This window comes from Chaetodon trifascialis, chromosome 5, assembly GCF_039877785.1.
Source record: "Chaetodon trifascialis isolate fChaTrf1 chromosome 5, fChaTrf1.hap1, whole genome shotgun sequence".
Classification (NCBI taxonomy): Eukaryota; Metazoa; Chordata; class Actinopteri; order Chaetodontiformes; family Chaetodontidae; genus Chaetodon; species Chaetodon trifascialis.
Genome location: NC_092060.1, coordinates 1,057,944 through 1,083,383, shown reverse-complemented (window position 1 = coordinate 1,083,383; position 25,440 = coordinate 1,057,944). Strand labels below are relative to the sequence as shown.

The 25,440-nt window shown below is 46.0% G+C and overlaps 1 protein-coding gene across 2 annotated transcripts in view; it reads left to right on the top strand.

The window, feature by feature from the left end:
* The window catches only part of LOC139331318 (dolichyl-diphosphooligosaccharide--protein glycosyltransferase subunit MAGT1-like), a 74,609-nt gene that overhangs the window by 29,837 nt on the left and 19,332 nt on the right, over positions 1-25,440 (top strand). The window contains exon 11 of one of the 2 annotated variants that reach the window (XR_011602182.1): positions 21,829-23,885. The exons of the other annotated variant lie outside the window; for it this stretch is intronic. The gene's annotated coding sequence lies outside the window, so the exon portion shown is untranslated. Of the gene's footprint in view, positions 1-21,828; positions 23,886-25,440 lie in introns of those variants that run through there. 2 annotated transcript variants of the gene reach the window in all.

The window sequence follows — 25,440 nt, the reverse complement described above, 5'->3', positions numbered from 1 at the left end:
TGGCCACACCTCCATTCCAACACGCACTGCTTAACATCCATCCATCCATCCATTGTCTATATGTGACTATCCCTTTTCGGGGTTGCAGGGAGGCTGGAGCCTATCCCAGCTGTCAACGGGCGAGAGGCAGGGTACACCCTGAACCGGTCGCCAGCTGATCACAGGGCAACATATACGGACATACAACCATTCACGCTCACACTCACACCTAAGGACAATTTTAGAGTCACCAATTAAAGTAACTAGCACTACCTGCTGCTCCACTGTGCCGCCACTGCTTAACAGTCTGAATGTCAAAATGTGTGCCGCACTAGTGGCAGCTTGTTACAGCAGCTCTTGGTCACTGTGAGCTTTTTTCCGTTTTAGTCTGCTCTTTTATTATCTTTTTTAATATATTCTGACGTGTTCTTAATTGATCGGTGCACTACGAAGACAAAAGTCGTTGTGTTTGATTTAGTCTTTCTTTTGTTTTTTTCACTGTTTTCAAGCGTGTCTGGGGACCCCGTGTGCAGCCAGAGCCCTAATGTTTACAGTAGGGATCAGCAGTTAGCGCTCAGTGGCACCGTGGTGCTGCCCCACGAGAGACCTGACATTCCCTGTGAGCTGAAGAGGAGGAGATGGGGGAGCCGTGCCGGAGCTGATCGCTACGCCAGAAGGAGGATATACAGACCCGTCCCCCCGGCCATCAGGGGCTACTGGGCGTGCAGCATCATGATATTTTCGGAAACATGGCTGACTGCGCTGACTCCAGACACGGACGCAGCACTGGACGGCTTTAAGCTGCTGCGGGCAGACAGGACAAGAGAGAGTGGTAAGAGGAAAGGAGGAGGGCTGGCAGTGTTTGTGAATGACAGATGGAGTAACTCTGGGCACATCACTATTAAAGAACAACTCTGCTGCAAGGACATCGACATTGCTAACTGTTAGCCATTAGCATGAGGCCATATTACATGCCATGTGAACTCTTGCATGTTAACGCAATAGTTGCGTATATTCCCCCTCTACTAACGCTGATGCAGCCTGTGATGACACTGTGAGACAATAAGATACTGAATTTGTTTTATGCCAACACCAAGGAGGCATACACTTCATCACCCCTCCCTCCCCTGGGAAGATCTGACCACAACCTGGTTCATCTCCTGCCTGTGTACAAACCTCTTGTGCACAGGCAACCAGCTGACAAGGCTGACGAGGCTCTGAAGGACTGTTTCGAGACAACTGTGTGGGAGGAATTCTGTGATTCCAATGGAGAGGACGTAGATAGTCTCACACACTGCATAACGGACTCTGTTAACTGGTGAGGTGAGAAACCAGTTCTGGAGGTTCAAGGTGAGGAAGGCTGTAAGCCCAGAGGGCATCAGCTCCAGGCTCCTCAAGTCCTGTGCAGATTAGCTGTGCAGGATTTTTGAACGTATTAACGTATGTTCAATCTGAGCCTGAAGCTCCGGCGCTGTACGAGCAGCAGCCTGTTACAGCAGCTCTCTAGACTCTGAGGAGTTTTTCTTATCTTTTCTGTTTTTCTTGTGCGTCTTTTTTATTCATTTTAGTTCTACGTATTTGTAAATGTTTGGTGCATCAGAGACCGTAAACACAGGAACTCTGGCGCTGCTACTTGATCACTTTTACAACCCGTGCAACTTTCTCTGCATCTGTGGGTCTGTGAGAGACAATGGCTCCCATTGTTTACAGTAGGGATCAGCTGCTGGCCCTGCGTAACACAGCTGTACGGCCGAAGGAGCCACCTGTTGTCCCCCGCGAGTTAAGGAGGAGGATGCGGGGGTGCCGCGCTGGGATTAAACGTCACGACAGGAGGAGAGCTTATAGACCAACTCTCCCGTCCATCTTCATGGGGAACGTAAGATCTCTCCCCAATAAGATGGATGAGCTGACGGCGTTGACCCGACATGAGCAGGAATACCAGCAGTGCAGTTTGCTACTGTTTACAGAGATGTGGTTGGGAACGCAGCACACAGACGCGACTGTAGCGCTGGATGGATTTTCACTCATACGGGCAGATCGGACAGAGAGAAGCGGTAAGAGGAAAGAAGGAGGGCTGGCAGTGTTTGTGAACAATAGATGGTGTAACTCCAGGCACATCACTATCAAAGAGCAGCACTGCTGCCCGGGCATTGAGCTGTTGGCTGTTAGTCTGAGGCCATATTATCTGCCGCGGGAGTTCTCACACGCCATAGTGGTGGCTGTGTATATTCCTCCCTCTGCTAACACTGATGCAGCATGTGACGTCATCAACACCGTGATCAGCAGGCTGCAGACTCAGAAACCACAGGCCACTGATCTCTGGGGATTTTAATCATGCCTCTCTGTCCTCCACTCTGCCCAAATTCATCCAGTATGTCACATGTGCCACCAGAGACAATAAAACACTGGACTTATTCTATGCCAACACCAAGGAGGCATACGAATCATCACCCCTCCCTCCTCTGGGAAGAGCTGATCACAACCTGGTTCATCTCCTGCCTGTCTACAAACCACTTATCAACAGGCAATCAGCTGTGTCCCGCACAGTGAAGAGGTGGTCTGACGAGGCTGAAAAGGCTCTGAAGGACTGCTTCAATACAGCCATGTGGGATATATTCAGTGACTCTCACGAGGAGGACATCAACAGTTTGACAGACAGCATCACGGAAAATAAACTTCTGCGTGGAGAACACTGTACCCACCAGGATTGTACGGTGTCACTCTAACAACAAACCCTGAATTAATCCTGACATTAAGGCTCTTTTAAAGGAGAAGAAGAGGGCCTTCAAGTCAGGAAACAAAGAGGAGCTGAAAACTGTTCAGAGGGAGCTCAGAAGGAAAATCAGGGAGGGGAAGGACAGATACAGGAGGAGAATGGAGGAACAGCTGCAGGAGAACAACACCAGGGGAGTCTGGAGAGGCCTGAAAACCATTTGCGGTTTGAAGAAGCATCTGCCCCTCCCCCAGCTGTACCAGGACTGCAGCAGCCCTCCTTTGATCTGCCAGCACACTGCTCAAGTACCCCACTGACACCCCCCGCCCCCACAGTTTTCAGCTCACCACTACCAACGCCACCCCCCACTGTTTCTCCCAGCCCCCTATCCACTTCACAAGACACTCAGCCCCCCTGCTCCAACTTGTCCCTCACACCTCTCCAGGTGAGGAATCAGCTGAGGAGGATAAAGACCAGGAATGCTGCAGGACCAGACAGCTTCAGTCCCAGGCTCCTCAGATCCTGCTCTGATCAGCTGAGCGGGATCATTGGACATCTGTTCAACCTGACTCTGAGGCTGGGAAGGGTGCCACACCTTTGGAAGACATCCTGCGTGGTACCTGTGCCAAAGACCCTACATCCTAAGGACCCTAGCTGCTACAGGCCGGTGGCACTAACATCCCACCTCATGAAGGCCCTGGAGCGGCTGGTCCTAGCCCACCTGTGCCCCCTGGTGAGCTCGTCCACGGACCCGCCTGGCATCGGAGTGGACGATGCCCTCATCTTCCTCCTCCATCGAGACTTATCTCACCTGGAGTTGCCTGGGAGCTCTGTTTGGGTCCTTTTCCTGGACCTCAGCAGTGCTTTCAACACCATCAGGCCAGCCATCCTGAGGAACAAGCTGGAGCTTTCAGGAATGGACCAACACCTCACATGCTGGATAGTTGACTAACTCTCCAACCGGCCACAGTATGTGAGGACACCGGACTGTGTGTCAGGGACTGTCCTCTGCAGTGTGGGGCCCCCCCCAGGGAACGGTGCTGGCACTGTTCCTCTTCACCCTCAATATAACTGACTTTTCCCATCTGTCACCCACCTGCCACCTGCAGAAGTTCTCTGATGACTGCCATTGTCGGCCTCATCACAGATGGGGACGATAGGTCATACAGAAGACTCATCCAGGATTTTGTGGACTGGTGTCAGCAGAACCACTTCCTGATCAATGTTTGAAAAACCAAGGAGCTAGTTGTGGACTTCCATTGGCGCCCACACTCTCCCCCATCACCAGTGAACATCCAGGGAAGGGACATTGAGATGGTGACATCTTATAAGTACCTGGGTGTTCTTCTGAACAACAAACTGGAATGGACTCATAACACCACTGCACTTTATAAAAAAGGACAGAGCAGACTCTATCTGCTCGGGAGGCTGAGGTCTTTTGGGGTATGTGGGGCACTCCTGAAGACCTTCTATCACTCTGTTGTGGCCTCTGCCTTGTTCTATGATGTAGCCTGCTGGGGGAGCAGCATCACAACAGCTGACAGGAAAAGGCTGGACAAACTCATCAGGAAGGCCAGCTCTGTCCTGGGATGCCCTCTGGAACAGGTGGAGGAGGTGGGGGAGAGGAGGATGACAGCCAAGCTGTCCTCTATGACAATGACTCCCACCCCCTCCAACACACACTCACTGCACTGAGGAGCTCCATCAGTGACAGGATGCTACATCCAAAGTGTGTGAAGGAGCGGTATCGCAGGTCATTCCTTCCTGCAGCTGTCAGACTGTACAACAGAAACTGCTCAAAGTAATCGGTACAATAATATGTATAATAATCTGTGCAATAACCTGTGAAACAATCTGTGCAATAACCTGTGCAATAATCTGTGCAATAATCTGTGCAATACTACCGGTACATAACAGTCTCTAAATATTATTTACAATTTTTTAGGAGGACGTTTTTTCTTTCTATCCCACCTTTTTGTATATACTTGTTAACGAATAGACGAATAAAAGGAATATTGAATTGAGAGTGCCACAGCTGTGGAAAACATCCTATGTGGTACTGGTGCCCAAGACTCCACGACCCAAGGACCTCAGCAGCTACAGGCCGGTGGCACTAACATCCCACCTAATGAAGACCCTGGAGCGGCTGGTCCTTTCATTTGTTCATTTGTTCATCTCCACCCCCTGATGAGCCCATCGCTGGATCCATTTCAGTTTGCCTACCAGCCTGGCATCAGGGTGGACAACACTGTCATCTTCCTCCAACACTCTCTCTGGGAGTACTGTGAGAATCATGTTTTTTGATTTCTCCAGTGCTTTTAATACCATTCAGCATGCACTTTTAAGGGACAAGCTGGAGCACACCGGGGTGAACCATCTCTTCACACACTATATTCTGGACTATCTCACCAGCCGTCCACAGTATGTGAGGACCCGGGACTGTGTGTCCGACACAGTCGTCTGCAGCACGGGGGCCCTGCAGGGAATGGTCCTGGCTCCATTTGTCTTCACCCTCTACACTGCAGACTTCTTATACAACACACCCACCTGTCACCTGCAGAAGTTCTCTGATGACTCTGCAATAGTCGGCCTCATCACAGATGGGGACTACAGAGAGTACAGAGAACTGACGCAGGACTTCGTGGACTGGTGCCAGTGGAACTGCCTTCAGATCAACGCAGGGAAAACCAAAGAACTGGTGGTGGATTTCCACAGACAAACACTCTGCCCCCTGACACCGGTGAATATCCAGGGACATCGAGATGGTGATATCTTATAATTACCTGAGGGTTCACCTGAACAATAAACTGGACTGGACTCACAACACAACACAAGAAAGGCCAGAGCAGACTTTATCTGCTCAGGAGACTGAGGTCGTTTGGAGTGCGGGGGGCACTCCTGAAGACCTTCTATGACACTGTGGTGGCATCAGCCATCTTTTATGGAGTGGTCTGCTGGGGGAGCAGCATCTCGATGGCTGACAGGAAGAGACTTGACAAACTGATCAAGAAGGCCAGCTCTGTCCTGGGATGCCCCCTCGACTCAGTGGAGGTGGTAGGAGAGAGGATTTGGAGGATGATGGCTAAGCTGTCATGCATGATCAAGAATGACTCTCACCCCCTGCAGGACACTTTAACAGCACTGGAGAACTCCTTCAGCGACAGACTGCTTCACCCAAAGTGTGTGAAGGAACACTATCACAGGTCCTTCCTTCAGCAGTCAGACTTTACAACCAGCAGTGCTCCCAGTAGACCACACACTCACCAAGACTTTCAAACTGACTGCACTATAATACACATCAACTGTGTTCACTTATACTGTGAAAATATTTAGCTCAGGTGAATTTCTACATAAGGTGCAATATATCAATCTTTCAATCAGGTGTATTATTACTTCTATGTGCAATATCAATACTCCAGTCAGAAGTACTATCATCCAATGTGCAATATCAGTACTTGGAGAATCTTTAATTTCCAATGTGCAATATTGGTATTTCCTCTGTGCCATGGAGTAAACTTGAAAACACTATATACTGTTACCACTCCCATATTTTACATTTCCCCATACTAGGTTGCTAGTTTCTGTATTTCCCCTTGTTTAAATTGTTCATAGTTTTCAATATTCCTTGTTTAGATTGTTTATATTGCTGTTTGCTATTTAATGTCCATTACTGATGCCCGCTATTTTTTGCTATCCACTTTGCTGCTGTAATTCTGAAAATTTCTCCACTGTGGGACTAATAAAGGAATATCTTATCTTATCTTATCTTATCTTATCTTATCTTATCTTATCTTATCTTCGCAGTTGTAAGGTAGCCATCTTTAGCTTTGGTTTGTTTTTGCTGCATGTAAATGAACTCAGCCAGCCGTTTAGTGTTTTCAGGACCCCATTGGAAATAAAAAGGGATCATTTGGATATGGTAAAGCACTCTGGGCAATTTGTTAATCTTAATTAGGGCTATATTCCAAGGCTCCAAATCATGCCTCACTTTCTCAAACAAAGGAACAAAGTTAGCTTTCTACATTTGCTTAAATGTAGGGGTTATGAATATGCCTAAATAGATAAAGCCCCCTGGAGACCACTTAAAGGGGGGAAAAGGGCAGTGTTTTAGGTATTGAGTTTAGACTCCCAAGCGACATGGTCTCTGATTTCATCAAATTAATTTTGTAACCAGAAATTTGCTAAATAAATTAATGATATAAAGCAACGAAGGTATTGATGTATCTGGACTTGAAGTATAAATTAGGACATTGTCTGTGTAGGTGAACTAACTTAATTTGACGTTGCATTTGTTGATAAACTATCGGGCCACCACCTTCCTCAGCAAAGAAGGACTGCAGAAATTAACTGCTATAACGCTGATAAAATACTAACAAATGAACTAATGGTAAACCAGTCTGATAATCTGAAGTGTAAAGTCTGGATACAGGGGTCATATATATTCAGCTCAAAAGGACACCGTCTAACCAGGACTTAAATCAGAATCTCATTTATTAAGCACAATTATGGGTATTGAATAATGTATCATGAATGGTACGACAGAAGAAATGAAGTGATATGACATAACACAAAAGAAACTTATGGCAACGCAATGGCAAAACAAGTTTGGCGATAGTGAGAAGTAGTTGTAAGGGGATAATAGGGACGCGAATGTAAAGTTAAGGTATTAAACGAGTAGTTGAGAGAATTTGGATAAATTTGCATTATCTTAAACTCACAGACCAACTCTTATTCAAACCCGCTTAGCATGCCTACTTGGTTAATGACGTCCCGGTAAATTCTGCTCCAAACTAACTCGAAGATGCCCATTGTAAGGCCCAGGCACACCAAGGTGAAGAGCTAATGTTGGACGGTGATGTCTCTCGAACTGGATTCTACGGTGTCGGTTACAGATAAAGGATGGCTCCGGATGGTTGTTAACCCAGACCAAGGATCAACAGCTGGCTGCAGGGTTTTGGTTTGGTTGAGTCTGTGAAGGATTATTTTAGACTGATAGTAAAATTTATAGTCTCTTCGATGGCCAGTCGAAAAGGGTCTACAAAATTATTATTATTTGACTAAAATTTACAGACACTAAAACAAAACGTGTGGCTTAGAAAAATTAAAGTTTATGCCAAAACTATAGAAACATGTCTTCTGAAAAATAAATCACACTACTCGGTATGGCTTTTGAGTAGCTCGAAGATGGGAAAAACTTAAAGAGCAAAACGACCGTACAAGACTAAGACAATAAGAAGTAACAAAAAAAACTAAAACATAACATAACTTAAACCAACTTAAAACAAAAACTGAGTAACGCGCACTGAATTCATGCTGCGGCTGCATACATTTAAATCTCGCTCCAGGGCGTGTCTAATGGGCAGGCCGTCGCTCATGTGGGACGGTTTGTGGCGCGCGACGTAATCTTGCCTCATGGAGCTGGAATTAATTAATGATTCATACGAGGGCTCATCTGCTTCTCACTATGGTCAATCACATATATTTTGAATGGACGATTTTCAATTACATTTCAACATTGTTCACAACATGCGTTAGGCAATTCCTATGATTGGATGACAACATTAAACGATAATCATGGTAACAATTTCATCCTAATATGTATGATGACTCAAGGTATAACTAACACAAAATAAAGAAATAAAGAAAGGCAGACTATATTTGTCCAAAATGATTATCACTATTACGGTTACTTATTAATAAATGTATCACGGCAAGCGTATTCATGAACCTCTAGATGGCAGTATGGTTACATGGTAAAAATTCAGACAAACTTTATAAAACAGTTAAAATCACAACTTTGTCATTCTTCAAGTTAGAGAAACTGGAAAAACATCAATATTATACATATTGTGGGTCCTGTAAGGTGAAGACATCAAAAGTTAAGTTCAACATAGAAGTTTGGTTATTCTGGAGTATTCGGAAAAAGCACACAAACATACAGCACAGTTTGCTTCAGGAATGTTTAATTTACAACCCATCCGCATTACCTGATTTTTGGAGGTTCCACTGGAGCCTGGCACCATTCATTCGGACAGTTTTATTGTCCCGATCTCTCATGGGACTATCAGGAAAGAATTAGTGTTGCCATGAGAAACATACTGTAGTGAGGAGAAGGTGAGGAGAAGGCAACCTTTGATGTTGAGGTGTCTGTGTCTCTGGCTTCCCCGAAAAGAAAACATGGAGGAGATTTCTCTTGGCCAGACATCTTGTCTCTGAAATTAACACCTTCCTTGTAAACAGTTCAAATGGTCAATAGCTCTTGAAAGTTGGAATGCTTTACAACTCCATTTCTCCTGAAGGAATGCAGAGAGGGTAAGAGAAGGTCAGTTAGAGGCCAGTTCTCCTACTCTGTCTATTTGCAAGCCCTGTATAGAGAACTCTGTCTTTCTGGTTTTTTTTTTTGTTTGTTTTTTTATTCTATTTTTGTTTGGTGGTGTGCCTTGTGATTTTTCTAATGTAAAATATGTGCTGTGGCTCAAAAACAATTGGGAAACACTGGTCAAGATCATCAATATGCTCCCGCATGTTGTGCACTTGTTTTTCAAGAGATGGTATCCTAGCTTCGGAGGATGTAGCCAAGCCTTCAGCATCAGCAATTTGGTTATCAGCTTCTTCTACACGTGTGGCAACTGCTTGTAACTGTGATGTCTGCTCTTCAGTGGTCGATGACTTTAGTGAGGTTATCAGATATGTTCAGAGTTGCCACCTGTCCCGTTTTTCCCAGAATTGTTCTCTTCTTTACCCACTGTCCCGGGAAAAAAAAAAATCTCTCCTGGGACGCATTTTGTCCTGTTTTTTTAGGGAAAATGCAAAAACCTAATTTGATTTCCTACGTTCTGTAGTCTAGAAAGGTCCCCTGTGCTTCTGTGGTTATTTAAAATTGTCTCTGTTTGCTTCCCATCTATGCATACGTCACACGCACGCACGCGCCCCAGCGCTGAAAGTGGCTCACGCAAGCCAAGCAGGGAGGGAAACTTGACAGAAGAGAGACAGAGCAAGTTGAATTACCAGGTGTCCGTCTTCTTTTCACCAAGTTTTAGCATCTTAATTTGAAATGGGAGGAGAGACCTGACGAGGAAGGAGAAGGAGCAAATACGTGTAAGCCACCGGCACGAAAAAAAAGATGTACTCGTTACAATCCTCACTGGGCGACACTTTCAGAGTTTGAATGGGTACGGCCGACCCAAGAAGACCATTTTTCCGCCACTTGTGTTTTGTGTCCGGCAAAAATCTCCGTAAAATATGAAGGAATAAACGCTTTGGAAATCCATGCGAAAACAAAAAAGCATCAAGTTGTGGTATCAAACAAACAAAAACAGGCAGCCATTGCAACTTTTATGACCAAAAAAGGTTCACCAGAAGAAGACAAGATTGCAGTGGCAGAGCTTACCAGTGTGTACCATGGAGTGAAACACGGCTGTGATGTCTCTCTCTGTGTTCTAGTGTGTTGGCATGGCTGCTGAACTCAGATGTCTCACGGCTGGTGTGACTCATCAAAATTATCAGCTGGTGTAGGCCTACATCTACCCTGGTTTGCCTAGCAGTCAGTATCGTATGTGTGAGATTTTTACCCTTGAATGATTAAATGGCTTTGTTTCTGTCTCCTATGTCCGAATTTCATGTTAATTTGGTTAGTCTGAACTGGTAATAATGCCCTCCGCCTCAAACATTTGGTCAAGTGTCCCTTTTTTTCCCAAATCCAAGGTGTCAACCCTAGATATGTTGTCCAAAGTTTGAATAATATTTGGGTCCACTGCCCTTGCGCTAGCATCTGTTAGCTCACCTCTACCACCAGGGCTTGAGGGAGAAGTGGACTTTGCCAGTTTTCTTGTAGTTTTTTTCATACTGTCTGTAGCTTGCAAAAAATAACCATCCAGGCTCATGTTAGGGTACCTCCTGTTCAAAATTCAGTCCTTTTACCGCACAGACATGAAGAAATAAGACATATACTGATAAATGCCACCAGAGCTGGCTTTCTTTGATGCTCACTCTACGACGCCATCTTGTTCCCTCTGGCAGTTTGGTCTGTTCATAGAATTTGATGTACTCTGTGAGACACTCTGTCAGGCTGTTGATGTCCTCCCCATCTTGCTTACACAACACATCTCAGTATGTTGTCTCAAAACAGTCTTGCAGTGACTCATTAGCCTCCTGAGTCCACCTCCTCACTGTCCTTGTGGACAGAGGCTGCATCTGGAGAAGAGGGAAATGCTGAGGTGTTAACAACATCAGGCTGTGATCAGCTCTGCCTAGATGGGGAAAGGGCTGTGACACTGTATGCATCTTTTTCATTAGCATACACTAGGTCCAGTGTGGTGTTGTCTCTGGTGGGGTAGTTAATAAATTGGTGGAATGCTGGCAGAGTCTTGTGATTAAAGTCCCCAGTAACAACTACAAATGTGTTTGGTTGCTGTGTTTGTTGCTCCACTACGTTGGAGTGGATGGCGTCACACGCTCCTTCAGATCACGATGGCGGCCATGAACTCCCAAGGCAAATAATAATGCTGCATCCCCACAGCTAGCAGCTCAATGTCCGTGCTACAGAAACGTTCAGTAACGGGAACATGTGCGAGATTACACCACTTCTCATTCACAAATAGTGCAATCCCTCTTCTTACCACTCCAAGCCACATCTCTGGCCCCCCACACACAGCTGAAGCCGGGTACATCCACACTCCAGTTTGTGATGTCTGAGTGAAGCCATAACTTGGTAAAGACCATTAGGCTGCACTGTCTGTACTCCCACTGAGTCCTGACCAGAGCAACAAGCTTGTCTGTCTTATTAGCCAAAGACCTCACGTTCCCCGTGATGATCCCCAGAACGGGCAGTCTGTACCTCCATGCCTTAGCCCTCCTTTTAGCTCTGACTCTGCAGGCCCAATGTCATCTCTTCAACTCGTCTGGGATGGGGCGTGGGATGATTCCATAAGGCTGCTGTGGTTTTATGCTTCTATGTGCTGTGCTTATGCTTTTATTGTGCTGTGTTTATGCTTTTATTGTGTGCTGTGCCATGTTTTTATTGTGTGCTGTGCCTATTTTTTAGTGTGTAATATATGTAAAACCTGTTGCTGTGGTTTGCAGTAATAACTGAGTGGACTTTTGCATGGACTTGAGCAATTATCAGTATGGACAATCACACACCACATCGGACAAGCAGTCGCAAAGCCTCACATACTCCACAAGTGCTCTACCATGCAAGAACTGTTAATAAACAATTATGATTGATGATGTTTTCCTTAAATTAAAGCAAGGAAGCGTACGTCGCCCGGATTGGCGTCACCGGGGCCCCGCCCTGGAGCCAGGCCTGGGGTTGGGGCTCGCAGGCGAGCGCCTGGTGGCCGGGTCTTTGCCCACGGGACCCGGCCGGGCACAGCCCGAAGGAGCGACGTGGGCCCGCCTTCCCGTAGGCCCACCACCCGCAGGAAGGATCAGAAGGGGCCGGTGCTATGTGGAATGGGTAGCAGTCGTGGGCGGGGGCCCCGACGACCCAAATCCTGGACAACGACTCTGGCTATGGGGACATGGAATGTCACCTCACTGTGGGGGAAAGAGCCTGAGCTAGTGCGGGAGGTTGAGCGGTACCGGCTAGAGATAGTCGGGCTCACCTCCACGCACAGTCTGGGCTCGGGAACCCAACTCCTTGAGAGAGGCTGGACTCTCTTCTACTCTGGAGTTGCCCGCGGTGAGAGGCGGTGAGCTGGTGTGGGCTTGCTTATAGCCCCCCAGCTCAGCCGCCATGTGTTGGAGTTCTCCCCGCTGAGCGAGAGGGTCGCTTCCCTGCGCCTTCGGGTTGGGGATAGGTCTCTCACTATTGTTTCGGCCTACGGGCCGAACAGTAGCGTAGAGTACCCGGCCTTCTTGGAGTCCCTGGGAGGGGTACTGGAAAGTGCTCCAACCGGGGACTCCATTGTTCTGCTGGGAGACTTCAATGCTCACGTGGGCAGCGACAGTGACACCTGGAGGGGAGTGATTGGGAGGAACGGCCTCCCCGATCTGAACCCGAGTGGTGTTCTGTTATTGGATTTCTGTGCTAGTCACAGTTTGTCCATAACGAACACCATGTTCAAGCATAAGGGTGTCCATCAGTGCACGTGGCACCAGGACACCCTAGGCCGGAGGTCAATGATCGACTTTGTAGTCGTATCATCTGACCTTCGGCGGTATGTCTTGGACACTCGGGTAAAGAGAGGGGCTGAGCTGTCAACTGATCACCACCTGGTGGTGAGTTGGATTCGCTGGCAGGGGAAGAAGTGGGACAGACTTGGCAGACCCAAACGTACCGTGAGGGTCTGTTGGGAACGTCTGGCGGAACCCGCTGTCAGGGAAGTTTTCAACTCCCACCTCCGGGAGAGCTTCAACCAGATCCCGAGGGAGGTTGGAGACATTGAGTCCGAATGGACCATGTTCTCCACTTCCATTGTTGATGCAGCCGTCCATAGCTGTGGCCGTAAAGTCGGCGGTGCCTGTCGTGGCGGCAACCCCCGAACCCGGTGGTGGACACCGGAAGTAAGGGATGCCGTCAAGCTGAAGAAGGAGTCCTATCGGGCCTGGTTGGCTCATAGGACTCCTGAGGCAGCTGATGGGTACCGGCAGACCAAGCGTGCGGCAGCTCGGGCGGTTGTAGAAGCAAAAACTCGGGTCTGGGAGGAGTTCGGGGAGGCCATGGAGGAGGACTACCGGTTGGCCTCGAGGAAATTCTGGCAAACCGTTCGGCGCCTCAGGAGGGGGAAGCAGCTTTCTGTCAACACTGTTTACAGTGGAGGTGGGGAGCTGTTGACCTCGACTGGGGATATTGTCGGGCGGTGGAAGGAATACTTCGAGGATCTCCTCAATCCCTCTGTCATGTCTTCCGTAGAGGAAGCAGAGACTGGGGACTTGGAGGCCGATTCATTCATCACCGGGGCTGAAGTCACTGAGGCAGTTCGCAAGCTCCTCGGTGGCAAAGCGCCGGGGGTGGATGAGATCCGCCCTGAGTACCTCAAGTCTCTGGATGTTGTAGGACTGTCTTGGTTGACACGCCTCTGCAGCATCGCGTGGCAGACGGGGACAGTGCCTCTGGACTGGCAGACTGGGGTGGTGGTCCCTCTTTTTAAAAAGGGGGACCGGAGGGTGTGTTCCAACTATCGGGGGATCACACTCCTCAGCCTCCCTGGTAAAGTCTATTCCAGGGTACTGGAGAGGAGAATCCGGCCGATAGTCGAACCCCGGATTCAAGAGGAACAATGCGGTTTTCGTCCTGGCTGTGGAACACTGGACCAGCTCTATACCCTCCACAGGGTGCTTGAGGGTTCATGGGAGTTTGCCCAAACAGTCCACATGTGCTTCGTGGACTTGGAGAAGGCATTCGACCGTGTCCCTCGCGTCATTCTGTGGGAGGTGCTCCGGGAGTATGGGGTTGGAGGCCCTCTGTTGAGGGCTGTACAGTCCCTGTACAACCGGAGCAGGAGCTTGGTCCGCATTGCCGGCAGTAAGTCGGACCTGTTCCCAGTGCATGTTGGACTCCGGCAGGGCTGCCCTATGTCACCGGTTCTGTTCATCATTTTTATGGACAGGATTTCTAGGCGCAGCCAGGGGCCGGAGGGGGTTCGGTTCGGGGGCCGGCAGATTTCGTCTCTGCTTTTCGCGGATGATGTTGTCTTGTTGGCTTCCTCGAGCCAGGACCTTCAGCATGCGCTGGGGCGGTTCGCAGCCGAGTGTGAAGCAGCTGGGATGAGAGTTAGCACCTCCAAGTCCGAGGCCATGGTTCTCGACCGGAAAAAGGTGGCTTGCTCCCTTCAGGTTGGAGGAGAGTTCCTGCCTCAAGTGGAGGAGTTTAAGTATCTTGGGATCCTGTTCACGAGTGAGGGAAGGATGGAGCGTGAGATTGACAGGCGGATCGGTGCAGCGGCTGCAGTAATGCGGTCGCTGTATCGGTCTGTCGTGGTAAAGAAGGAGCTGAGCCGAAAGGCGAAGCTCTCGATTTACCGGTCAATCTACGTTCCTACCCTCACCTATGGTCATGAACTTTGGGTCATGACCGAAAGAACGAGGTCCCGGATACAAGCGGCTGAAATGAGTTTCCTCCGCAGGGTGGCGGAGCGCTCCCTTAGAGATAGGGTGAGGAGCTCTGTCACCCGGGAGGAGCTCAGAGTAGAGTCGCTGCTCCTCCACATCGAGAGGAGTCAGCTGAGGTGGCTCGGGCATCTCTATCGGATGCCCCCTGGACGCCTCCCTAGGGAGGTGTTCCAGGCATGTCCCACCGGGAGGAGGCCCCGGGGAAGACCCAGGACACGCTGGGGTGACTACGTCACTCGGCTGGCCTGGGAACGCCTCGGGATCCCCCCGGAAGAGTTGGAGGAAGTGTCCGGGGAGAGGGAAGTCTGGGCGTCCCTGCTCAGACTGCTCCCCCCGCAACCCGGCCCCGGATAAGCGGAAGATAATGGATGGATGGATGGATGGATGTTTTCCTTATAAAGTGGTGACAGTGTGTTGGTCAATGATGTAGGTTTACCTTGGTCGCTAGCACAGTGATTTTCAAAGCTGTGTACACACAACTATCAGCCTGTGAATTCTGTTATTCTGTATTTTTAAACATTTTGTACGCTACTTTTTAAGTATGGGTTACAATTTATTCAACAGAGATTGTCATTACGTAAAAGAGTATTCATAGTTACACCATGTCTTAATGGAAACTAAATTATATGATTAGGCCTATCAATTTTACAGAAGGCCTAAAGGGACACGGCACGGCATCAAATCACAGAGGAGATCAGGGGCCACAGAACAATGATTGAGAAACTATCCCCATTTCTCCCTTCTGTCTGAACGACATATTTGTTGACAGCTTTGCTGTGACTTAAGCAAGTTAAGTAATAGCCAATAAATGTAAGATTTTGATCAACAAACCTATCAACAATTGTGGATGGCTTCAGTAAAATGGTTCATTTCATACCTCTCCCTAATCTCCCCTCTGCCAAAGAGACTGATGAACTGGTTCTACATCGTGTCTACCACCTACATGGCCTTTCGGTGGACGTGGTGTCCGATAGAGGGCCCCAGTTTTCATCAGTGTTCTGGATGGAGTTCTGCAGCCTGCTTGGGGCCACGAGCAGTCACAGCAAATTGCCTAGGTAGAGTACACCCACAACACACTCACCAGCTCTGCTACAGGTCTATCACCCTTCCAGTGTGTATGGCTTCCAGCACCTGCTCTTCTCAGCACTGAAGAGGGAGGTCTCCTGGCCCTCCGTTCAGAGGTTGTTGGACTACAGGGGCCTTGACAAAAAGACAATCCCAGGCAGGCACCACATTCAGGAGATACTTGATACTTGGTAGAAATGCTTGGTTCACTGTGTTGAACCAAGGCAAAGCTTATCATCAAGGTAACATCAGTGAGGATGGCAAGAAATTTACAGCTTTCATGACCCCATGAGGGCTGTATGAACCTGCAAGTTCTCAGAGACAAAATATGTATTCCATACTGGATTACTGGATGGGCAAATGAACGGAATTTGTTTTTCAACATATTTGATTCTACCCTCATTAAGTCATAACCAATTTCATTGACTGATGTGGACTGAACCATCTGCACAAAAATGCCAACAAGACAAACGAGATGGTGATTGATTTCTGAAGGAAGTTACCACAGAGTATGCCGGTCAACATCCAGGGCTTGGACATTGTGGACACTTGGAGATTGTGGGGGAATACAAATACCTGGCTGTTCGCCTTAACAACAAACTGGACTGGACAAACAACACAAATGCCTTGTACAGGAGGGGCCAAACTCGTTTGCACCTGCTAAGAAGACTGATGTCCTTTGGAGTATATAGGGCACTGTTAAAAACATTTTATGACTCTGAGGTGGCACCTGCAGTTTTCTATGCAGTGGTTTGCAGGGCTTGTGGAAGCTCAGAGGATACAGGACAAGACTAAAGAAACTGGTGAGGAGAGCTGGTTCTGTCCTTGACTGTCCTCTGGACACCATCGAGGAGATGGGTGAAAGGAGGATGTTAGCCAGGCTGACATCGATCATGGACGACCCATCCACCCCTTGCATGAGTGAGTGGGGGACTTAAGCAGCAGTGTTTAAGAAAGAACGCTACCGCAGGTCCTTCATCCCAGCAGCTGTCAGACTGTTTAACTCATGTATAATGCATCATGTAATGTAGCACTGTATTGATGCTGGCTTTCTCAATTCTACATCATAAACCCCCTTTTGTTTTGCACTACTGTTATCAGTGCTAATATGTGCTCACATTATCCATTTCATCTTCTTTCATCTTCGTCATCAATTTCTAAGATGTATTTTTCTCTCAAAAATAACACTATTTATTACCCATATTGGCAACAGTATTTATGGAAACGGTATATATTGTGCAGATACATAGATTTAATTTTTGTGCAATAGTATTTCTCAATTGTAATACAACATATGACAGTAGTTTTTTCTCATAAGAATATTGGCAATAGTAGTTTCTATGTCTGTAGAATTTTTATGGCATTTGATATTTTATAATTTGTACATAATGTACATATATGTAATTATTTTTCTATTCTGTATCCTGTACACTTTTTTATCTTGACCCTTTTGTGGCACTGTTTTTGCTTCTGTAGTACTTACTGGCTTTAACAACTTAATTTCCTAGGTAGGATCAATAAAGTCTTATCTTCCATCCATCCATCCATCCATCCATCCATCCATCCATCCATCCATCCATCCATCCATCCATCCATTTTTTATACCAACTATCCCTTTTCAGGGTTGCAGGGAGGCTGGAGCCTATCCCAGCTGCCAACGGGTGAGAGGCGGGGTACACCCTGAACCAGTCGCCATTCGATTGCAGGGCAACATATAGAGACAGACAACCATTCACGCTCACACTCACACTTAAGGACAATTTAGAGTCACCAATTAACCTAATGAGCATGTTTTTTGGTCTGTGGGAGGAAGCCAGCGTGCCCAGAGAGAACCCACCCATGCACGGGAAGAATATGCAAACTTCACACAGAAAGGCCCTGCCCGACCCAGGGATCAAACCGGCGACCATCTTGCTGTGAGGCCTGCGCACTACCTGCTGCCCCACCGTGCTGCCTCTGGTTCTCATTCTGATTCCAATTTCGATTCTGATTATCATGGAATGTTCCAAACAGTGGTATTTTTGAGCATTCCACTACTTTCCCAGTATTTCGTTGCCCCTGTCCCAAGTCTTTTGAAATGTTCTGCTGGCATATAATTCATGCCACCCAAGTCTTATCTTATCTTGTATTTTTCATTACTCAAGTCTGCAAATATAACATTCGGAAAAAGCCTGCAGTGCAAAGCAGAGGCCCCATGTGTCATCTACCTGTAACAGCACTATTTGAGATGATTTCTATAGATTATCTTAATCTTGAAAAAAAAAACAAGGGAGGGTATTTGTATAGTTTATTGGTCATTGACAACTTCACCAAATTTGCCCAAGCCTACCCAACTTGCAACAAATCAAGAAAGACTGCAGCAGAGAAGATTTTCCATGATTTCGCCTTGAAATCTGGTTTTCCTGCTAAAACATATCACAACTGAGGCAAAGAATTTGAGAGCCAGTTGTTTAACAGCTACAAAAATCACTGTCATTGCATTTAGCAGATGCTTTTATTCAAAGTGACATACAAGTAGAGAAGAGATTAACAATCAAGCTACACAGATTTATTCTAACATCAGAGCTGTAACAATGAAAATCAGCGATAAAACAAAAACAACCAGGACTTCTGCTTGGCTTCTTCCACAAACAATGAAACACTTTCACACTACTGGGTGGTTCTTAGCTGTTTGAACAACTTATCCATGTTGTAATGTGACTTATTTAACATTTATTCAAACAAACTGTCCCAAAGTTGTTGTATTTTGCCACATTCAGAGCAGCTCATGGCTTTTTTGTGACCGTATCTCACATCACGCTTTTTGCACTTTTCAAACTTGAAACACAGCTCTATGATTTCCTTCCACTCAGAATTAATATAATCTCAAACATTAAAATTCTAGCAGTATTTGGTCCTAAATGTCTGGATCCATGAACCCAGCTGGATTAGCAGGTCCACCACATTCCTCTCCCTCAGTAGCCTCAGCCTCCGTGGCCTGGATGGAATAAGAGCAGAGGAGAACATGAACAAAACTGAAAGAACAGATGCAATAATATTAATATTATTGTCATCTCATGTTTATCTCAAATAACCACCAACAGTGACAGTTTAGCGTTAGCAATGTGGCTTTAGTTGAGGTCTTCAATTCAGATAAACAGACATACTCCTACTACAATCATTACTCTTAACTCACCTCACCCACACACAGCCAAGTCTAGTTCAAGCTCACAAAATAAATACAATAGGTTCATACACAACTTACCTAAACACGGACTGTCTTCTGCTCTTCTGTATCACAGCAACCAGCAACAATCACAGCAAGAGTAAACAATTCTGCTATCAGTATGTTGTTTATCTGGCTACTGTAATAACTGGAGTTTGCGTCTGCGCGCAACTTTTTTTCTCCCCCATTCAAATCGGGGACATTTTTTGGGACAGCTTTGAGTGGGGACGTAAAATTACGACTTTATTCTCATAATATTACAACTTTATTCTCCAAGTCTGCAAAAAAAATGAATAAAATTTCTTAATGTGGCCATAATACTATGATGTGATTTGGTGAGATTCACCAGGCGATGACGTCAGAAGAAAGGATTCCCTAATTATTGATGCAGGTGTGACTGATTGGCAGGACAGAGGGAGTCGAGCAGTAAGAAAGTTGTGTTTCCCTGGGGAGTTGGACGGTGACACAAGCTCAGACCCCAGGGGAGGGTCTCGCCGAGTAGGCGAGTTAAGTACATTTTATGAACATTATATATCTTTCTTATAGGTATCATGCAATATTTTAATAATGTGGAGTGGAAGGGAGTATTGCCTTATGCCAAAAGTTTAGCTGTGTGTACAGTGGTCCTTCAACTTAGCGTACCGTGTTCACAGGTGTGCCTGAAGCTAGTGAGACTAGCCTTGTGTATAGTGGTTCTTCAACTTGCGTGCTGTGATCAAATAGCATGCCTTAAGCGTGGGTGTGTGATGCAGTTTAAAGGGAGTCTAGCATGTTCCCCCCATGACCTTCATCTCACTTGGTTGTAGCTCTCCACTCCTTTTATGAATTGGTTAACCGTTGCTTATAAAGATTATCCTTTTTGTACGCCACCCTCCTCTGTGTGTGTGTGTGTGTGTGTGTTCAAGGACTCTGACAAAACTCACCTGGTTGTAGTTCTCCACTCCTTTTATTAATTGGTTAACCGTTGCTAATAAAGATTGTCCTTTTTGTACGCCGCCCTCCTCTCTGTGTGTGTGTTCAAGGACTCTGACATTTCTGGCATTTGTTGCTACAGACAAAACCCACATTTATTACACTGGTGGCAGCAGTGGGATTTTTTGAAAAATGTCAGAGCCTGAGAATCACGCACCTGAACGAGCCATAAGTCAAGATGCCCCCCTCATTACTTATTAATAGATCATTGCCCCGCCCAGTCTTTATGCCACAGACTTTTAATGGTATTGGGCGAGATTGGGCGGAGCAATGAAATGGCTGCTGATGTAAATAACTGGGACAAATCACTGAGACTCAAGTTTATGGGTCTTTTGCTATCAGACCGAGCCCACGAGGTTTACAGTGGATTATCAGCTGCATCTAGAACTAATTACACTTCACTGAAAGATGCTATGGGGATGTGTCTGGACCCCTGTGATAGTGATGATTGGAATCGAGCTAACTTTTCCTCACGGAAGAGGCTTCACAATGAAAGTGTCTGTGATTTTGGTATTGCCCTGCGCCAGTTGGTTGCCAGGGCCTACCCACCTGCAGACCTTAACACACAGGATTTACTGGCAAAGGACCATTTTATCACTCATGTGGGAAGTGGCAATCTGCGTATTAGTAGAGGTTGGGGTCATCAATGTCAGATGACCCCAACCTACAGAAATATGCTCCTGTTTGGGATCAGCTATATGTGCGTGGCTCTAGGTTAGTGAGGATTCCCCCGGCACATTCTGATGCTGTGTCTCAAGTACAGGTAGTTCTCCCTTGCTCTCTGGTACCAAAGGTCTTGACACAGCTGCATTGTGTCACCACAGGAGCCCACTGAGGAGTGCAGAAGATACAGGGGAAGGTAAAAGACCGGTTTTACTGGCCGGGGTGGTTCGGGGATGTAAAGCGGTGGGTGAAGGTCTGTATAGATTGCTCCTCCTGTAAAACCCATGGTTAACCTCCATGCGCCCCTTTGCAACCTTCATCCACATCCAGACCCTTTGAACGAGTGGCACTGGATATATTGGGCCCCCTTCCAGAAACCCCTCATAAGAATAGGTATATTTTAGTGGTAGGAGATTATTTTTCAAAATGGACTGAAACCTTTCCAATGCCTAATCAGGAAGCCAGCAGCATCGCTATAGTGCTAACAGAGGAGTGGGTGTGTCATTTTGGAGTCCCCCGCAGCATTCATCCAGACCAAGGCCAGAATTTTGAATCCACCTTATTTAGGGAGTTGTGCAGGCTTTTGCAAATTTATAAGATTCGTACATCCCCTTACCATGCTCAGTCTGATGGTCTCATAGAGAGCTTTAACCGTATTCTGTTGTCCATGCTATCATTGTTTGTAGAGGATAACCAGTTGAACTGGGACACACTGTTGCCTTATATGATGTTGGCATACCGGAGTAGTGTTCATGCTAGCACTGCATTTACCCCCACAAAGTTTTGTTTGGGTGGGAAATCGTGCTGCCCATTGACATCATGTTGAACCTAGACTCCAAGGAACAATTTTCCTCTGTTGATGATTATGTTGCCAGACTTAGTGAGATGTTATCTACAGTTGTAGCTGCAGTTAAAAGACACCAGGGCCAGGCCTCAGAGAGACAAAAAAAAGTCCTATGACTTAAGGGCCAATTTCCAGTACTACTCTGAGGGGGAGTTAGTCTGGGTGCATAACAAAGCTAGGACATTGTCCTAAATTACAGAGGAGGTATAAAGGCCCTTTTAGGGTGATTGAGAGGGTGACAGATGTGCTCTATAGGCTAATGCTAGTGGAAGGAGGTCCAGAGTGTTTGGTGCATTTCAACAGACTTAAGCCCTATACCTTTTACTTTAACAGCGACGAGTGATCCAGTGTCCCAGAGGGCTAACCGACTTAACCTCCAGCCAACCAGACCTCCCAGGTAACGGCGCCCAGAGGTCCAGCTCGGAGCCAGTTGGGTCCATCATCGCCATCCCAGCTAGGATGCCCAGACAGGAGTGAGGAGACCACCGGTGAGACAGACCAACTGGAACCCCACCTTGAGGGATGCCAGAGGCACACAAGGGGGGCCGTCAGGGGATCTACTGGCCTCTGGATCAGCTCCTCTCTCCAGTGTAATTGTGACAGAGGGAGTTGAGCAGCTCTCCCTGTGCAACATTGTCTCTGCTGCCTGCTGTAACACTGCTGCCAGCTGGTTCTTGTTCTCGCCGTCCAGCAAAGCTGTTTCCCTGGGGAGTTGGATAGCGACACAAGCTCAGACCCCAGGGGAGGGTCTCGCTGAGTAGGCGAGTTAAGTACATTTTATGAACATTATATATCTTTCTTATAGGTGTCTAATATTTTAATAGTGTGGAGTGGTAGGGTTGCTGTCAGGGGATTCACAAGCCTACGGGTGGGATGCTGTATGGTTCTCTTTTGAAGCCAAATTGTGTTGCAGTGCCTCCAATCAGAGGGTGTTAGCATACCTGGGTGGTATTGCCTTATGCTAAAAGTTTAGCTGTGTGTACAGTGGTCCTTCAACTTAGCGTACCGTGTTCACAGGTGTGCCTGATGCTAGTGAGACTAGCCTTGTGTGTAGTGGTTCTTCAACTTGCGTGCTGTGATCAAATAGCATGCCTTAAGCGTGGGTGTGTGATGCAGTTTAAAGGGAGTCTAGCATGTTCCCCCCGTGACCTTCATCTCACCTGGTTGTAGCTCTCCACTCCTTTTATGAATTGGTTAACCGTTGCTAATAAAGATTGTCCTTTTGTACGCCACCCTCCTCTGTGTGTGTGTGTGTGTGTGTGTGTGTGTGTGTGTTCAAGGACTCTGACATTTCTGGCATTTGTTGCTACAGACAAAACCCACATTTATTACAATACTCTGTCGTAGTTGAGCACAAGCACTGCAACAATGAAATTTCCCTCCAGAAATCAATGAAAAATATATTCTTTTCATCTGAATCTTCACTTTTCAGACCCGGAAGCTCTGCCCACTTAACTTGCCTATGGTGTGTAGCATGAAGGGGCTACAACTGCATTTCAATCCTGTATTGTATAATGACAAATAAGGCTGCACCTTGGCTTGAACCTTGAATGTTTCTTACCAAAGAATCAGTGGTGGACAGTAACAAAGTAAAGTTACTTGAGTACTGTACTTAAGTACAGTTTTTGAGCTGTAGCTGTACTTTACTTGAGTATTATTTCTAGGGGATACTTTTATTTTCACTCTTGAAGGACAAATATTGTACTTTTTACTCCACTGCATTTGTCTGGTTTGTTTGGTTTGTCTTAGCCGAAGGAAGTGGATGTGATGAGACAAAAGCGGTAAGATTGAAAATAGGAAATTATTTGACGGATTTGCATAAACTGTACTCTGCCTGTAACATCAAACCAACTACGTCAGATGGGTGTAGTGAGAATGAAATGGAGTGGATGATATCTCGGTCTTTGAGACTGAAAAGAGATTTGAGAAAAAGAGAGAAGCAAGATAGAACGAAAAGTTGGTTGGAGGGGAGTGTGTTGGCCTAGTACTAACAACAAATCAGGGAAAAGTCCGACTAAGCAGACACAAGTGGATCAAACACGGGAAAGAAAGGTGAAAGTAATGATTGAATTCAATCAGGATGGTGGGCACTACCATCTGATCAAACTCACAAAAGCAATTGAGAAAGAAATGGGGAAAATCAAGTACGCCAAGCTTATGAATAACAAGCGAGTACTAATACATGCAGTCAGTCGACAGCAACAGGAAACGATACTCAGAATGACATCACTTGAAGGGGAAAGGATGAAGGCCTATATCCCTAGAGCACTAGCCAAAATGAGAGGTGTAAGGCAAGGCAAGGCAAATTTATTTGTATAGCACAATTCATACACTAGGCAATTCAAAGTGCTTTACAGAAGCATAAAAATCATACATTTTGATTAGAAGAGAACAAAAAAATAAAATACAATTGAGGGAAAATTAAAAACAGAAAAGACAATAATTTAGCATTTAAAATGATTAAAACCATTGAGCAAATACATTTACTTTAAGTAAAAGCTGGAGCAAATAATAATGTTTTCAACCCTGATTTAAATGAGCTGACACTTGGTGCAGACCTCAGGTGTGCAGGGAGAGTGTTCCACAGGTGAGGAGCATAATAACTGAAAGCTGCTTCACTTTGTTTGGTTCTGATTCTGGGAACACACAATAAACCTGTCCCTGATGACCCGAGAGGTCTGGATACTTCATATGGAGTCAATAAATCTAGAATATATTTTGGTCCTAGACCATTTAATGCTTTATAGACCAACAGTAAGATTTTAAAGTCTATTCTTTGATTCACAGGAAGCCAATGTAGTGATCTGAGGACTGGTGTGATATGGTCCATTTTTCTGGTGTTTGTATGGACTCGTGCAGCTGCATTTTGGATCAGCTGTAGTTGCCTAATTGATTTTTTGTTTAGGCCAGTAAAGAGTCCATTGCAATAGTCCAACCTACTGAAAATGAATGCATGAACAAGTTTTTCCATGTCTTCTTTGGACAGACAACCCTTGATTCTGGTTATATTTTTCAGGTGGTAGTAGGCTGATTTGGTGATCAGCTTTAAATGGTTGTTAAAATTCAGGTCCGAATCAATAATTACACCAAGATTTCTGGCTTTATCTGTTGTTGTCAGTGACATGGAGTTAAGTTGAGCACTGATCTTTGACCTTTCATTTTTGGGGCCAAAAACAATCACTTCTGTCTTATCTGCATTAAGCTGAAGAAAATTCTGGCACATCCACTCATGGATTTGATGAATACACTCACTCAGTGAAAGTAAGGGACTGTAGTCATGTGATGACACAGAAATATAAAGTTGTGTATCTGCGTAAGTATGATAAGAAATATTATGATGCTCCATAATCTGAGCTAGGGGCAACATGTAGATATTGAAAAGAAGTGGTCCGAGAATGGACCCTTGTGGCACCCCACACATCATCTTCTTTCGTTCAGACACATGCTCACCAATTGACACAAAGTAGTCTCTATCTTGTAAATAGCATTTGAACCAGTGTAGTACAGTGCCAGTAAGTCCCACCCACTTTTCCAGTCTGTCAAGAAGTATGTCATGATCAACCGTATCAAAGGCAGCACTGAGATCTAATAATACTAAGACTGAGGTTTTGGAAGCATCATTATTCAGATGTATGTCATTTAAAACTTTGATGAGTACAGTCTCAGTGCTGTGGTATGGACGATTCAGACTGAAATGCATTAAAACGATTGTTCTGCATCATGAAAGCATGCGTTTGTTGAAAAACAACCCTTTCAGTAATTTTTCCTAGGAAGGGAAGATTTGATATTGGCCTGTAGTTACTTATTACTGAGGCATCCAGATTAGTCTTTTTTAGGAGAGGTTTTATTACTGCAGTTTTCAAGGCATGGGGAAATTGACCGGACTGAAGAGAATTATTTATTATCTGCAACACATCTAGAGCTATGCAATTAAAAACATTTTTT